The sequence below is a fragment of the Penaeus vannamei genome, chromosome 8 (genome assembly GCF_042767895.1).
Source record: "Penaeus vannamei isolate JL-2024 chromosome 8, ASM4276789v1, whole genome shotgun sequence".
Lineage (NCBI taxonomy): Eukaryota > Metazoa > Arthropoda > Malacostraca > Decapoda > Penaeidae > Penaeus > Penaeus vannamei.
The window spans coordinates 35,421,595-35,436,594 of NC_091556.1; the positions used below are offsets into that span (position 1 = coordinate 35,421,595).

General features: G+C 46.9%; 1 protein-coding gene across 9 annotated transcripts in view; it reads left to right on the forward strand.

The window, feature by feature from the left end:
• The window catches only part of Pgant5 (polypeptide N-acetylgalactosaminyltransferase 5), a 460,721-nt gene that overhangs the window by 351,044 nt on the left and 94,677 nt on the right, over positions 1–15,000 (forward strand). For all 9 annotated transcript variants that reach the window (XR_011398700.1, XR_011398701.1, XM_070124613.1 and 6 more), the window contains exon 2: positions 1,641–1,696. The gene's annotated coding sequence lies outside the window, so the exon portion shown is untranslated. The remainder of the gene's footprint in view (positions 1–1,640; positions 1,697–15,000) is intronic.

Consider the following 15,000-nt stretch of genomic DNA (forward strand, 5'->3'; position numbering starts at 1 on the left):
CTCTATTCTCTATTCCGCCCAGCCCCGGATCGCCGAAACACAACCCGCGTTTAATGGAAAGCTGTTTTCGAGCGTGTTTTCGTCATGCCAGCGACAGTTGCGCGCCTTATGACCCCGAGTGCACATGAGGCGTGAGACCGAGGCACGCGTCGTGAGGGTGTTGTCGCAGGTGTTAAGAGGGGAAGGGTAGGGGGGAAGGGTGATTGGGGGTGGAGGGAGGTCGGAGGTGGGGTGGAGAGGTGGGTTGGGAGGTGGTAAGTAGGGTGAAGGGTGTTTGGGGGTGGAGGGAGGTGGTAGATGGTAGGTGGGGTGGAGAGGTGGGTTGGGAGGTGGTAGGTGGGTTGAAGTTAGGATGTTTTTTGGGCTGAGGTGTTAGGTCTGGTGGTTTAGGGGTGTTGGGGCGAGGTGAGAGGTGAAGTGGGTGGAAAGTAAGACGGTTGGCTTTGGGTCAGAGGCAAGGGGGTTGGGAGGGTGAGAATAAGGTTGGGTAGTCCAACTGGGTAGGGAGGCACCTACCCTTCTTCCCTCCCTCCCTTCATTTCCTCCCTCCCTTCCCTCCCCAGTTCCTCTCTTCCTTCCCTCTCCCCCCCTCTTCCCTCCCTCCCTTCCTCTCTTCCTTCCCTCTCTCCCCCTCTTCCCTCCCTTCCCTCCTTCCTTTCCTCCCTTCCCTTCTTCCTTCTCTCCCTCCCTCCCTCCCTCCTTCCTCCGTCTCGAATCCTCCGCCATTTTTCCCCACCGCCCCTTAATCTTCCACTTCCCAGCCAGTTCCGGAGATTTCACATTACTATAAAGTGTAACAGGGAGGCGATGAGGTCTGGCGCCTTCGGTTCGGGAATGATATGCGGAAGGGAGCCCGTGGTAAAGCAGAGAAGAAAAGGAAAAGGAGAGATGAAAGGAAAAAAAATGGCGCCGCTTTATTCATGAATATTATATCACAGGAAGTCTAAGGGATCTTTCAGCTTCGAGAGAGATTCAGATTAGGACTTTCAGGTTACAGACTAAGAAGAGGGGTGGGTGGGAGTGGGATTGGGGAAAGGGGGTAGAGTGGGAGTGGGAGTGGGAGAGGGAGGGACGGTGATGGGGAAGGGAATAGGAGGGAGGGAGGGAAGGGGAGTTGAGAGGGAGAGGGAGAGGGAGAGGGAGGGAGGGAGGGAAAAAGAGAGTGACACCGAAAGTAGAGCGTTTTCTGAGTGTTTTCTGATAACTTTTGATCACAGTTATCTAAATAGCATTAAGGTATTTTTGCCCTTTTCTCTAGCTGTTCTTGGCCAGCTGCTCTAAACTCAGCTTCGTCAGGCCTTTATATTACTTGCTTAACACTTGTCTGTTGATAACTTGATACACGTTGGGGTGATTTGCAGCGCTTTCTCCGAATAAAAGCCACTGTTTTCGTATTCTGCAAGATTTCCGAGGATGCTTCCAAATGGCGAAAATAACTTTGAGACACAGCGCATTACCAAGAAAATGACGCTGAATACCCACCCCCACCCCCCTAAAAGAAAAAAAAATCCTATGCAAACTGAGCATATGATTTCCTATTCTGAGCCAACTGAGTGTAGAATTGGATTAGCATTTTGATTACCACTTTACAGCGTCGTTGCAGACGATCCGGAATTAAAATCCAGTCGTTCTTTTTTCAGATCCGCGAGGCTTCGGCAGTCACCATTCACCCGGGCTTTCGAGGAGGAGAAATCAGGTGAGGTCGCGAGGGACAAAGGGCGCGCTGCTGAAGGACCGCTGGGAGGACTCGGGAACTTAGATGGACGAGGCTCTCCTGGGGTTGAGGCTGGCTCCTGACTCTTGTTTTGGCGTTTTTTATTTTTTCGTTTTTGTAATTTCTGTTAGATGTGTTTCAAGCTCTCACACGCGTGCACTCTCTCTCTCTCTCTCTCTCTCTCTCTCTCTCTCTCTCTCTCTCTCTCTCTCTCTCTCTCTCTCTCTCTCTCTCTCTCTCTCTCTCTCTCTCACGCCCACGCTGACACTCGTGGATTAGATCTGGGAACTAGTCGCGACACATCTATAAAGTTCCGCGGAAAGAGAGATACACAATAGAACAGACAGTCAGGCAGATTTACAAGCGAAGAGAAAGTCGAAAATCGGAGTCCAGAAGCTTTGGAAATCAAATAAATCCCCCACGGTGGCGAGACACCCCATACGACGCGGCGTTATCGTGTGTGTCAGAGCCGGCCCCGCTGTGGTGACGACCCTCCAGCGGGCGCGCGTTGGCCGCTGGCTGCGAGGACGGACTTTGAGTGGCGTCGTGATTTCCGGCTGCCACGCGGAGACCCGGCCTCGCACGCGAATGCACGCACACACACGCGGACAGGTGTAAAAGGCCTACGCGCGAATGCAGACATAGGATTAGATATGCGCGAGAGTACACGTACAGGTGCAAACACACCCGCACACACGAGTGAGGGAGAGGGAAAAGGAGAAAGACGGAAAGGGAAATAAAAGTGAAAGAAAGAGAGAGGAAGAGAAAATAAAGAAAGAGAGAGAAAAAGAAAAAATAAAGAAATAGAAAAAATTGAGAGAAAGAGAGAGAGAGAGAATAAAAGATAAAGAGAGAGACAGAAACTCATCTCTAAAAAAAAGACCGCGTTATTTTGCATTCCCACAATAACCAGATCCATTTTTTATTTAGCGCGAGGCCTCATAATCGTTATTTTCTGTAGTTTGAGGTTTTAGAACAAGGCCATTCCTTTCCGCCCCATGTGTTCATTACGAGCAGCAAATTCTTTATGCTACATTAAAATTGCCGTTACGTAATCTCACATGCCATTTGAGAAGTATTGTAGCAAAGTCTGCTTGCAACTTTGTGTAGGTATTGTGCAATAGAAATACAAAAACATGGGTGAATCTTTGATAAATGTCACGATTCATATGTCATATAGCAGGTTGTTATGCGTTTGAAATTCTTTGTTGTTGGTACACTTATTTTTCTTTTGTCTTTTTCTTTTTTTTCTTTTTCTTTTTTTTAGCTAGGCTTCTCTTTGATATTTTGAAAAACCTTTCATGGAACTCTGTAATTTTAGAGTTCTTTTTGTTATGACATTTTTACAGAAAGATGTCGGTATTTTTTACTTCGTTAGACCCATAACTTTTGTGTAGTATATATAGAAAATAGTATAGGCAACTTTTGTTTGGAGTTTTAAATGATTATTCCTGACAAACAATGCCCATTAAATTTAATTAATGCCGTTCGTACTCATACCATAGAATTAGATTACTTAATTACTTTTGAAACATCCAAATGAATTTAATTTGTGGAGCCCAAGAATGCCTTTCTCGTCAATAATGCGTTTTAACTAATAATACATTTTCCGAAATGTGTGTAGTGAAATGCGAATGTAAGTCCCGCAGACTCCCTCTCTCTTCTCCCCCCCTCTCTCTCTCTCTCTCCCTCTCCTTCCCTCTCTGTCTCTCGCGAACCCCGTGAAAGAGAGAGAGAGTGTGTTTGTTTTGTTCCATTTCCTGTCTTGCGTCGCCCTTTGACTGCACTGGAGAAACCCCATTTAGTTCCCGTGTTACCATGATAATAGAGGAAGTCTAGCACCTCCTGGAGTCATGCTTGGAATGCTGTTGCCACCAATATTGGCACTGTGTCACTCCAGCCTGCCAATAACCTGCATCATGGAATGTGACCTCTCCCTCTGTCCCTCAAGTTAACTTATTCTAGGACCATATCCCAGTCCCTCCCTTTCCCGTTTCCCCTCTCTCCCCTTTCTCGCCTCTCTCCCTCTCTCCCTCTCTCGCTTTCTAATTTATGCTATCGCCTTATCCCCTCCCTCTCCCTTTCCTTCGTCACCTCCCGATCAAACTATCAGCATTACCAAGGCCAAAATCGACCCAAAATATGGCGCTGTTCAAACGGTCCTTCATTTTTTCATTGCTTTGCCACTGCTACGTTGCGTGACCTCGTTGCAACTTGGTTCGTAATGATGCCGCAGGTAAGATGTCATGGTAAATCACGGTGCATTTAGTATGAATTGTTGGAAATATTATGTAGATGTAATATCCGGCTGAGTCAAGGTAACGGGAAGGGAGGCTGGGGTAATGAGAAGTCGACGGAGGGATGGGAGTCCGGCGGGAAGCGGCGGGACAGACACTGAAGTCTTGTTCCTTGCGATCGCATGGAAGAAGGAAGAAAAAAATGAGGAATAGAGTTCGTCGGCAGTAGGGTTTGTTGGGCAAAATTAAGAAAAGTGAAAATGAGAATGAATAACATGGAATATATAACAGATGGAAATGAGCACCGGGAATGATGAGAAAAGGGGAGAAGTATCAGGCTAGAGGAGGCGTGCTTATTAATAGAAGGGAGGAGGGAGGAAGGCGATAAAGCAGCGCGTGAGTAATAAAAGAGAAGATGAAGCCTCCGGCGGCGCAGAAGAAATGGAGAGCTCTCTGTCACGGATCCGAGGAACAGTAAATATTGGTTTATGACTTCATCGCGATGGGCCGGGGCGCCGACACCTCATAAAGCAGCCGAAGGATGCAAGATGGCGCGCTCCCCCAGGCGCCTTCTAGCTGGTGCTGATGGGCCCTGACAGCTGGCTCAATCTCTCGCTGTCAGGGCGGAGAACACCGTCAGGGCCACGGGCGTGGGGGCTGCTCCAGGGCCCAAGGCGCACGGCACGGGCGTCTATTCCGCGTGATTTTAGGGCTGCGGGGGTTGTGCGCGAGGGATGCTTCGCCGTGGTAGAAGTGTGTCCTCGCATGCGCCACGCCGTCTTGGTTTACGCAGTTGATAATTCACACATGCTACTTCGCCTTCGGTCACATACTTGATGGTTAATGCATATCACTCTCCGCTGGTTTCTGTTATCGATTGCACATAATGCTTCACTACAGTCCGCATACTTAACAATTCATACATACCTCATCACCGTAGTGAGCATATGTTGGTGGATTACGCCATTTGGATATACAAACAGCATATATACGTGCTGTAGCCAGGCACGAGGGTACATATGTTTGAATAATGCAAGCAAACTGACAACTACATTGCAAATTATTTACCAACGTTAGCAATAATTCCCGACATCTTGATTAATAGTTGGCGAGCGCAAATTGTGGTTGTTGATATGCACATTTTGGTATCATTATTTGCCATCCAGTTTCCGCTCAGTGCTTGATATTATTTGTACACACATTAATTGGCATTTAAACGCGGGACTGTGCAATTGATTTACATGCCAATTACTCAGTGGCTAATGAGGTCAGTGAAATGGCAAGTGGAGTATTTTGTTATTATTGTCATTGTTGTTATTATTATTATTATTATTATTATTATTATTATTATTATTATTATTATTATTATTATTATTGTTGTTGTTGTTGTTGTTGTTGTTGTTGTTGCTATTGTTATTATTGTTGTTTTTTATTATTAATATTATTTTATAGTTATTTTGTTGTTATTTTGTCGATTAAATTATCTGAATATAGATATCTGAATTACAGTATATTCTTGTTTGTTAAGTGTTAATGATAATTATAGTTGATGGTAAAAAGTATGATATTTGTCTTTGTGATGGGGATAGTAATGTTGAAATTATTATTATTGATGCTAATGATGATTATACTACTGGTGATATTGGCAAAGGAAATAAAGATAATAACAATGATAACAACAATAATATCAGTGATAATCATAATAGAATGGGAGTGGTAACAGTGATAATGTAAAAATATTTACTACGTTTGTGATAATGATAACACGAAGAATAATGGTAATGCTAATAACAGTAATAATCATGATGACAATTGCAGTGATTGTGATAATGATCATAGGGATAATTTGTGATCATGTTAAAAAAAAAGGTGAACAAAGATTATGATATTGATAACAAGGATAGCCACGGCTGATAATATTTGGGCAAAATGAAAAACGGTACAGAAAAAAATGGCTAGGGACAGCACACACACACACACACACACACACACACACACACACACACACACACACACACACACACACACACACACACACACACACACTCTCTCTCTCTCTCTCTCTCTCTCTCTCTCTCTCTCTCTCTCTCTCTCTCTCTCTCTCTCTCTCTCTCTCTCTCAGACACTATGCACACACACACGCCCAGAGCAGACACCGCCGGCGTCGCCCTCGGCTGCAGCTCGTCCGCTCGAGAGAACAAGTCAAACATTCATACAGTGGCAGTCGTATTTACTGGGGAGACGCGTAAAAGGGACGCCGTGGTGGTGGGGCCACTTGTGAGGAGCGGAGGTCGTCGGGGTTTTCCTGTCGTGACTAGGGCTTATGCTTGTTCTTGTTCATTTGGCTTGTTCGATTTAGTCTTCCTCTTCTTTTTATCATCTTTTATTACTGTTGTTGTTATTGTTTATTGTTTTTGTCATAATTGTTTTTGTTATTATCATCGTCGTCATCGTCATCATCATCATCATCATCATCATCATCATCATCATTATCATAATTAAAAACAGTGGTCCTACGGGAGAGAGTTGGGGATCTCACTGTAATATTTTCTCCTAGTTGGTCTCAAAGGAAACAAATCTTGCAATAAAAAATATTTCCAAACCGTGACCGCCAATGTCAATATCTTATACGGTAGTAAGAGGGGAAAAAAATGATGATCATCTGCACGATCACCATAGAAAACCACATCCCCTTCACTTTGACCCTCCCCCCATCAACACCCCATCACCCCATCACCAACGAACTCCACCCCCCCCCCCACCAACATCCCATCACCAACCCCCACCACCATCCTTACTACAATCACCACCCCCACCACCACAACCATCTCCATCAAACACCAGCCCCTCACCCCTCACCACCATCACCGCCTCCGTCAGCATTACCCCTCCCGACCCCCACCCCTCACCACCATCACCACCTCCACCAGTGTTACCCCCTCCCGACCCCTCACCCCCACCCCCACCCCACATCCTTCACCACCCCCATCCCCAACATGAGCATTCGGAGCCGAGCGGGATTCTAATTAATCTCGCAAGTGTTCCCAACGCCAGCGATTTAAAACACTCGGCGCCCGCGGAAGGAAGAAGTCTTGCTCCCCGAGGAGTTTCTCTCTCTCTCTGTCTGTCTGTCTGTCTCTCTCTCTCTCTCTCTCTCTCTCTCTCTCTCTCTCTCTCTCTCTCTCTCTCTCTCTCTCTCTCTCTCATGCTCGCTCTTTCTCTTTCTCTTTCCTTTTCTCTCTTTCTTTTACTCTAGGCAGTGGGAATGGAGTGGATATGGGAATGGAAGAGAGAAAGAGACGGGTTGTGTGAAGGGGAGTGGGATTGGAGGAGAGAGAGAGAAAGAAAGAAAGAAAGAAAGTAAGTAAGTAAGTAAGTAAGTAAGAAAGAAACACAGACAGAAAACTAACCAACTCATAGAAGGAAACGGTACGAAAGGACGATAAAAGGGAAACTGATAATTAGGTAGCAGAAGGGAGGATAAATGAACGGAGAGCTGGAGCGATGAGCATTTATTTGATTATGAAAAAGAGGGGAAGGAAAGCGTGCACGGTTGGGGTCTGGGCGGCGGGCGAAGGGGAGGAGAGATGGGGTGGAGGATAGAAGGATGGGTTGAGGGGAGAAGGATGGGGTGGAGGATAGAAGGATGGGGTGGAGGTAAGAAAGATGGGGCGAAGGGGAGGAGAGATGGGGTGGAGGATAGAAGGATGGGTTGAGGGGAGAAGGATGGGGTGGAGGATAGAAGGATGGGGCGAAGGGGAGAAGGATGGGGTGGAGGATAGAAGGATGGGATGGGGGAGAAGGATGGGGCGAGGGAGAGAGATGGGGTGGAGGAAAGAAGGATGGGGTGAGGGGATAGAAGGATGGAAGAGGGAGAGAAGGATGGGGTAGAGGAAAGAAGGATGATGGAGTGAGGGGAGAAAGATGGGTTGGAGGATAGAAGGATGGGGTGAAGGTAAGAAGGAGTGGGTGAGGGAGAGAGAGATGGGGTGGAGGAAAGAAGGATGGGGCGAGGGGAGAAGGATGGGGTGAGGGGAGAGAGATGGATTGGAGGATAGAAGGATGGGGCGAGGGGAGAAGGATGGGGTGAAGGTAAGAAAGATGGGGCGAGGGGAGAGATGGGGTAGAGGAAAGAATGATGATGGAGTGAGGAGAAAGATGGGTTGGAGGATAGAAGATGGGTGGAGGAAAGAAGGATGGGTGAGGGGATAGAAGGATGGGTTGAGGATAGAAGGATGGGGTGGAGGAAAGAATGATGGGGCGAAGGGAGAAGGATGGGTTGGGGGAGAAGGATGGGGTGAGGGGAGAGAGATGGATTGGAGGATAGAAGGATGGGGCGAGGGGAGAAGGATGGGAAGTGGGTAAGAAAGATGAGGCGAGGGGAGAGAGATCAGGTGGAGGTAAGAAGGATGGGTTGATGGAGAAGGATGGGGTGGAGCAAAGGAGGATAAGATGAGGGGAGAAGGATAGAGGGGAATTAAGAAGAATGGGGCGAGAGGGGTGGATAGGGTGGGAATGGATGAGGTGGTGGAGGAAGGAGATTAGAAACAAATGTGGAGAGAGAAAGGAGGAAACTGGGGTGGGAATGGCATAATGTAGAGAAGAAGGAACATGTGAGAGAGAGAAAGAGAGAAAGGAGGAAACTGGGGTGTGAATGGCATAATATAGAGAAGAAGGGAACATTTGAGAGAGAGAGAGAGATAAATCGAGAAATAGAGAGAGAGAGAGATGGAGAGGAAATTAACATAGTAAGACGACGACGACAAAGCCTATGCATTAGTTAATTGCGCGAGGACCCGGCCGCATTGACTGGCACGCAGTATTATAAAGAAAACGGTAAAACGCACAATGATCCTGCTAATGCTCCCCCTGACGTGTATCGACCCCTCGCTTTCACGCTGTTTTGACATATTCTGACTTTTATTTGAAATATTTTATCTTCCACTTTGATGGGTAAGTGGCATGTAATTAACCCTCGCATCTTTGGTCCGGCTGTAAAAATGATATAGTTAAATGGAAGGGGGCAGGGGAGGGGGAGGGGAGAGGGTGGAAGAGGGGATATGGGTGGAGGAAGAGAGAGAGAGAGAGAGAGAGAGGGAGAGAGAGAGAGAGAGAGAGAGAGAGAGAGAGAGAGAGAGAGAGAGAGAGGGAGGAGGAGGAGAGAGAGAGAGAGCTGTTATTACCAGCTGATATTATGAGCCAGGTATTTTGTGGTCTTGTGGAAAGTTTTTGGGAAGCAATAATAAATGTGGGATATATTCTTGGGGGGCGTTTGAAAACAAGTATCTGTATAGCCTTTCTCTCTCTCTCTCTCTCTCTCTCTCTCTCTCTCTCTCTCTCTCTCTCTCTCTCTCTCTCTCTCTCTCTCTCTCTCTCTCTCTCTATCTCTCTCTCTCTCTCTCTCTCTCCCTCTCCTCTCTCCCTCTCTCTCCTCCCCCTCTCCCTCTCCTCTCCTCTCCCTCTCCCTATCCTTCCCTCCCACCCTCCTTCCCTCTCCCCATCGCTCTTCGAACTCCCCTCCCTCTCCCCCTCCTCCCTCTCCCCCTCCTCCCTTTCCTCCCTTTCCCTCTCGCTTGTATCTCTGTCTGTACTCTTTAATGGATACAGCTTAAAAGAAATCGATAAGGAAATATCCAGCCGATTTCTTCTCAGACTCAAAGTCGATGGTTTTCTCAATTTTTTTCAAGAGAGGAAGAAAGAAAGAAAGAGAGAAAGAAACAAGAAAGAGAGAAAGAAAAAAGAAAGCGAGAAAGAAAAAAAAAGAAAGAGAAAGAAAAAAGAAAAAGGGAAAGAAAGAAAAAATGAGTGTGTCAGTCGGTCAGTCAGTCCGTTAGTCACAAAGACATGTACAGACAGATGGAGATCGAAGAAGACAAGTGTATGCCTGGTTCTGCCACTGACGTCGAAAACAAATAATAATAAAGTAAAAAAAACTGGACTGAAAGTATGTTATTTCGTTTAGGATGACATTAGAGAGCTCGTCCAATTTGAATGTTTTAGATCAGATTTCAACAAAAATAGCCTTTGAGTATGGCGGGATGACAAAATGCATTAAGTTACGGGTCTTGAACACCATTTCATGTTGAAAGCGAGTCATTTCATGCCGAATTGTTGAATGAGAATGTTTTTTCCTTTTTTCTTTTTTCTTTTTTTTTGTCAGGATAATATCCGTGCGTTGAAATGATACATGATCAAGAAGGAAAAAAAAAATATTGTTTACCATTGTTTTCATTTTGGTAATGAGGCAAGAGAGATACACATAACGAACAAACATTATAATTAGGAATGGTTTTAAAGGACGCGTGTAACACGAAACGCATTCTCATTCCCATTCCCATTCCTGACGCGAGCTGTATTTATGTTCTAGACGAGGATGCGCATTTCTCCAGGATATTGTCCTCTTTTTATAAGATTTCTCCCGCCATTAATGAGATGCTCAGCGTGGCAGCATGGGGGGGGGCAGAGGAGGGTTGGTTTGGGGAGGAGATGGAAAATGGAAAGGGGGAGAGAGAGAGAGAGAGAGAGAGAGAGAGAGAGAGAGAGAGAGAGAGAATGAGAGAGAGAGAGAGAGAGAGATAGAGAGGGGGGGGGGAGGGGAGGAGGGAGAGAGACAGACAAGGAGAGAGGTGAACAGGGAGAAGGAAGGGTAGAGGGGAGCAGGGAGAAGGGAGAGAAGAGGGCAAGACGATATTTCAGGCTTAGGGAAGAAAATAAAGAAATAAAAGGAGGGAAAAATCTGACATTAGCATAATGAGGATTTTATGAATGGGTTGAACGAAACGGGGCGCCATCCCTCTTCTGTGACAGGAGGATGACGTGGAGTACAGGATAAACGAGGAATTATTATGTGTACGTAATAAAGAGGAGGAGAGAGAGGGATGGGGAGGAGGGGAGGGAGGAACAGCAGTGACATTGGTAATAATAGGAAGATGAATATCAAGGAGGAAGGGAAAGGGAGGAAAAGGGGGTGGAGGAAGAAGAACAGTATGTTATTAATATGGTGGATATGGAGGAGAAAAGGAAGGGAAGGAGAAGGAGGAGGTGGATGTGATGGAAGTGGAGGAGGGAGGAGGATAGGGGTGAGGAATAATATCCGTAGTACCAGCGAAGGAAATAAGAATATGAAGATGAAGAACATGTTATTGATACCGGTTCTGGCGCTGATAAGAACACGACCTCGAGGAAGGACAAGGAAGAAGGAAAAGCGAAAACAAGACAGACGACGGAAAGCAGGAGGAGCGGGCGGCGGTGCAGTAGACCGTAGATAAAGGGACTAGGGAGCTGCGGACAAGGGGAAGGAGGGAGGAGGGGGATCAAGGGAAGGAAGGGAGGAGGAGGTAGACATAGGGCAGGTAGGACACGGTCTATTGTTCCGCCTCGCCTCTCCGCCTCAGTGTGTTATGCCAGCCTGATAAATTGTCGATTCCGAGCCGCCCCCTTCCCGGAGCCTCGCTGTCACGCAGGAGGGGGTGGGGTGGGGGTGGGGAGGGGCGGAGGTTCTCTGACGGGGCGCTAGGAGTGGTTAGTGGATCGTGCTGAAGCGGCAGGATAAAGGAAGGGTGATTCATTGTTTTCATTAATGATAATAGTAATAGTAGTAGTAGGTAGTAGAAGTAGAAGTAGAAGTAGAGGTAATGACGGTAGTAGGAGTAGTAATTGTAGTAGTAATAGTAGTGGTAGTAGTTGAAGTAGTATAATCAACATTATCATCATCATTATTATTATCGTCATAATCATCATCATCATCATCATCGCCGCCATAATCACCATCATCATCATTGCCATCATTATCATCGTTATCATTATTATTTCACTATTCTTAAGAAGAAGGTGGTCAGATCTGATCAAAGGTAAGCCGGCCCGCTGACAGGTGTCTGAAATATGAACGCTGAGGTTTGGGTTGGGATTCTGGCCTGCCCGGGGCTCTGGTTTTGTTGGGTGATGAAAGTGGAATGGAAAATGAGGGAAGAAAAGAAGGGGAGTGATTGTGAAAGGGGCAAGGGGAGAGAGAGAGAGAGAAAGAAAGAGAGGGATGGAGAGAGAAAGGGAGAGAAAGAAAGAATGGGAGGGAGAGAGAGAAAGAATGGGAGGGAGAGAGAGAAAGAATGGGAGAGAGAGAAAGAAAGAATAGGAGGAGAGGCAGAAAGAGAGGGACGGAGAGAGAGAGAGAGAGAGAGAGAGAGAGAGAGAGAGAGAGAGAGAGAGAGAGAGAGAGAGAGAGAGAGAGAGAGAGAGAGAGAGAGAGAGAAAGCGAGAGAGAGATAAAAAAAGCGAGAGAGAGAGAGAAAGAAAGAAAGAAAGAAAGAAAGAAAGGGAGAGAGAGAGGAATAGATAACAAGAACACCAAAGAGAAAATAGAGAATAATAGACAGAGCGAAAGAGCGAAATAGATGGCGAGAGAACCAGTGAGAGCGAAAACAGGAAGGCAAACAGGCAGGGAAGAAAAGAGTGCGTCGTTAGGATGCCAGAACCTACGTATTGTCGTCAAAAGCACGAGTTATTTCCCAGCGGAGGGCGAGATGGAGAGTCGTACGGCCGCTGATCAATATACTTTTTTTTAAGGGCGGTCGATTTTTTTTTTTATTCGTTTATTTTTTTGTATTCTATTTGTTTATTTATTTTGTGTTTTTTTTTATATTCTGTTCTATATTTTCTGTGTGTCTTCGGAAGATATATAGAAAGTAGAAGAGAAAAATAGAGCGCAGACGGAGGCCCAAGCCCCTGCCTCCTCCCAGGTGGTGCGAAGACGACCCTCTGAAGACGGGAGAGGTTCCTTCGACGTCCGCACCGCCGCACGTGTGTAGCTGCGTCGGGCGAGCGGACGGCGAAACAAGGGGCGGGCCGGGAATTGCATCTCTCAGGAGCCGGAGGAGGAGCTCATGGGGGTGGGAGGGGGCGGGGATCGGAAATTGGGAGGCTGTGAAGGAGCTTCTCGGCGTCGCAGTCATAGTTCGTCTAAAGAGGGAGGGAAGGTGGAAGAGGAGGGGAGGGGAGAGAGAGAGGGAGGGAGAGAGAGAGAGAGGGAGGGTGTAAGAGGAGGGGAGGGGAGAGAGAGAGACAGGGAGGGAGGGTGGAAGAGGAGGGGAGGGAAGGGAGAGAGAGAGGGAGGGGGGAATAGAGAGAGGGGGGGAGGGAGGGGAAAGAAAGAGAGAGAGGGAGGGAGGGGAGAGAGAGAGGGAGGGGAGGTAGAGAAGGACAGGAGAGACGTAGGTAAAGGAAGGAAAGGGAAGGCAGGGAGGGAAAGAGAGACGGAGGGAAGGGGGATTCCAGAGGATTTTTTTTCGCGGGATATGTTTATATCTTTTAGCAGGGAGGCTTATTTCATGAGAAGACAAGAGAGGATTATCGACCTAAGGGTTGTTCTCAGGGGTCTTATAAAACCGCCTAGGTAGCCATTGTTAGCGCCGTTGCTATAAAGTTTTGCGAGAAAATCGTTGCAGAGAGAGAGCGAATGGTGCGAATGCAGGCGGTGCTTCGCTGTCTCTGAAAAGGGCAATTTCCCTCATTTTCTCTCTCTCTCTCTCTCTCTCTCTCTCTCTCTCTCTCTCTCTCTCTCTCTCTCTCTCTCTCTCTCTATCTATCTATCTCTCTCTATCTCTCTCTCTCAGTATCTCTCTCTCTCTCTCTCTCTCTCTCTCTCTCTCTCTCTCTCTCTCTCTCTCTCTCTCTCTCTCTCTCCTTCTCTCTTCTCTCTCTCTCTCTTTCTCTCTCTCTCTTCTCTCTCTCTCTCTCTCTCTCTCTCTCTCTCTCTCTCTCTCTCTCTCTCTCTCCTCTCCTCTTTCATTTTCTCTTTCTTTCTCCCTTTCCCTCTTCCCTCCTCTCCTCTCCCTCCCTCCCTCCCTCCCTCCCTCTAACTCTTTCATCTTTTCGTTTTTTTTGTATTTTTTCCCCGAGAAAAGAGAAACCGTTCCCCAGGTGACTTGTCTGCTGTACATCCGGCAACTCAATACACCAGACGTGTAACAGAGTCCGTTCGTCACAGCGTTATAAACCGAGCGGGCTATTGGAATTCCATCAGGGGTCTATTTTTGCAGTCGCCGCCAAGTATTAAAATTTCCCTCGAGGAGAGAAAACGCAAAGAGAGAGAGAGAGAGAGAGAGAGAGAGAGAGAGAGAGAGAGAGAGAGAGAGAGAGAGAGAGAGAGAGAGAGAGAGAGAGAGAGAGAGAGAGAGGGAGAGTGGCTGTGTGTGTGTGTGAGAGAGAGAGAGAGAGAGAGAGAGAGAGAGAGAGAGAGAGAGAGAGAGAGAGAGAGAGAGAGAGAGAGAGAGAGAGAGAGAGAGAGAGAGAGAGAGGGGCTGTGTGTGTTGACTTCTCCGGTCATGAAATGGGGGTGAGGTGGAGGGACGAAGAGAGAAAGGAAGGAGGAGGATAATTAAATAAAGGAGGAGGAGAGAGGGAAAAAAGAAGGGTCGAAATTGATTTTAAGGAGTTAGTGGTGGTTGTTCATCGCGGCAGTAGACGAGAAAGAGAACGGGAGCGCGAAGATTAAATAAATGTAGAAGGTGTTCGTGTAATAGTGAATTTATTTTGGGGGGTCGAATTTAGAGTAGAGAAATAAAGTCGATATAGCAGCGCATGGTTCTCTCTTTTTCCTTCTTTTATCCAGAATAAGAGCGATAGGGTTCTGTTGAAAGGCTTCTCTGGTACTAAAGTGGAAGAAGAAGCATTTCCTATCCCCCCCCCTTATCTCTCTCCCACCCCAACCTCGACTTTTCCTAAAAAGATGAAGGAAAGAAACTTGAATTGATATTTCCACTTTCGTCTCCTCTCGTCTCGTGCTTTCTTTCCCTCTTCCACTTCCTATTCTCTCTCTCTCTTCCTTCCTTCCTTCCTCCCTCCCTCCCTCCCTCCCTCCCTCCCTCCCTCCCTCCCTCCCTCCCTCCCTCCCTCTCCCCCTCTCTCTCTCTCTCCTTCCCTCCTTCCTTCCTTCCTTCCCTTCCTTCCCTTCCTTTCACTCTCACTTTCTCTCTGCATATTTATATATATATACTAGCTGAAAGTGCCCGGCGTTGGACAGAAGTTTGCTTTCCAGATCAAGAACAATTGTTC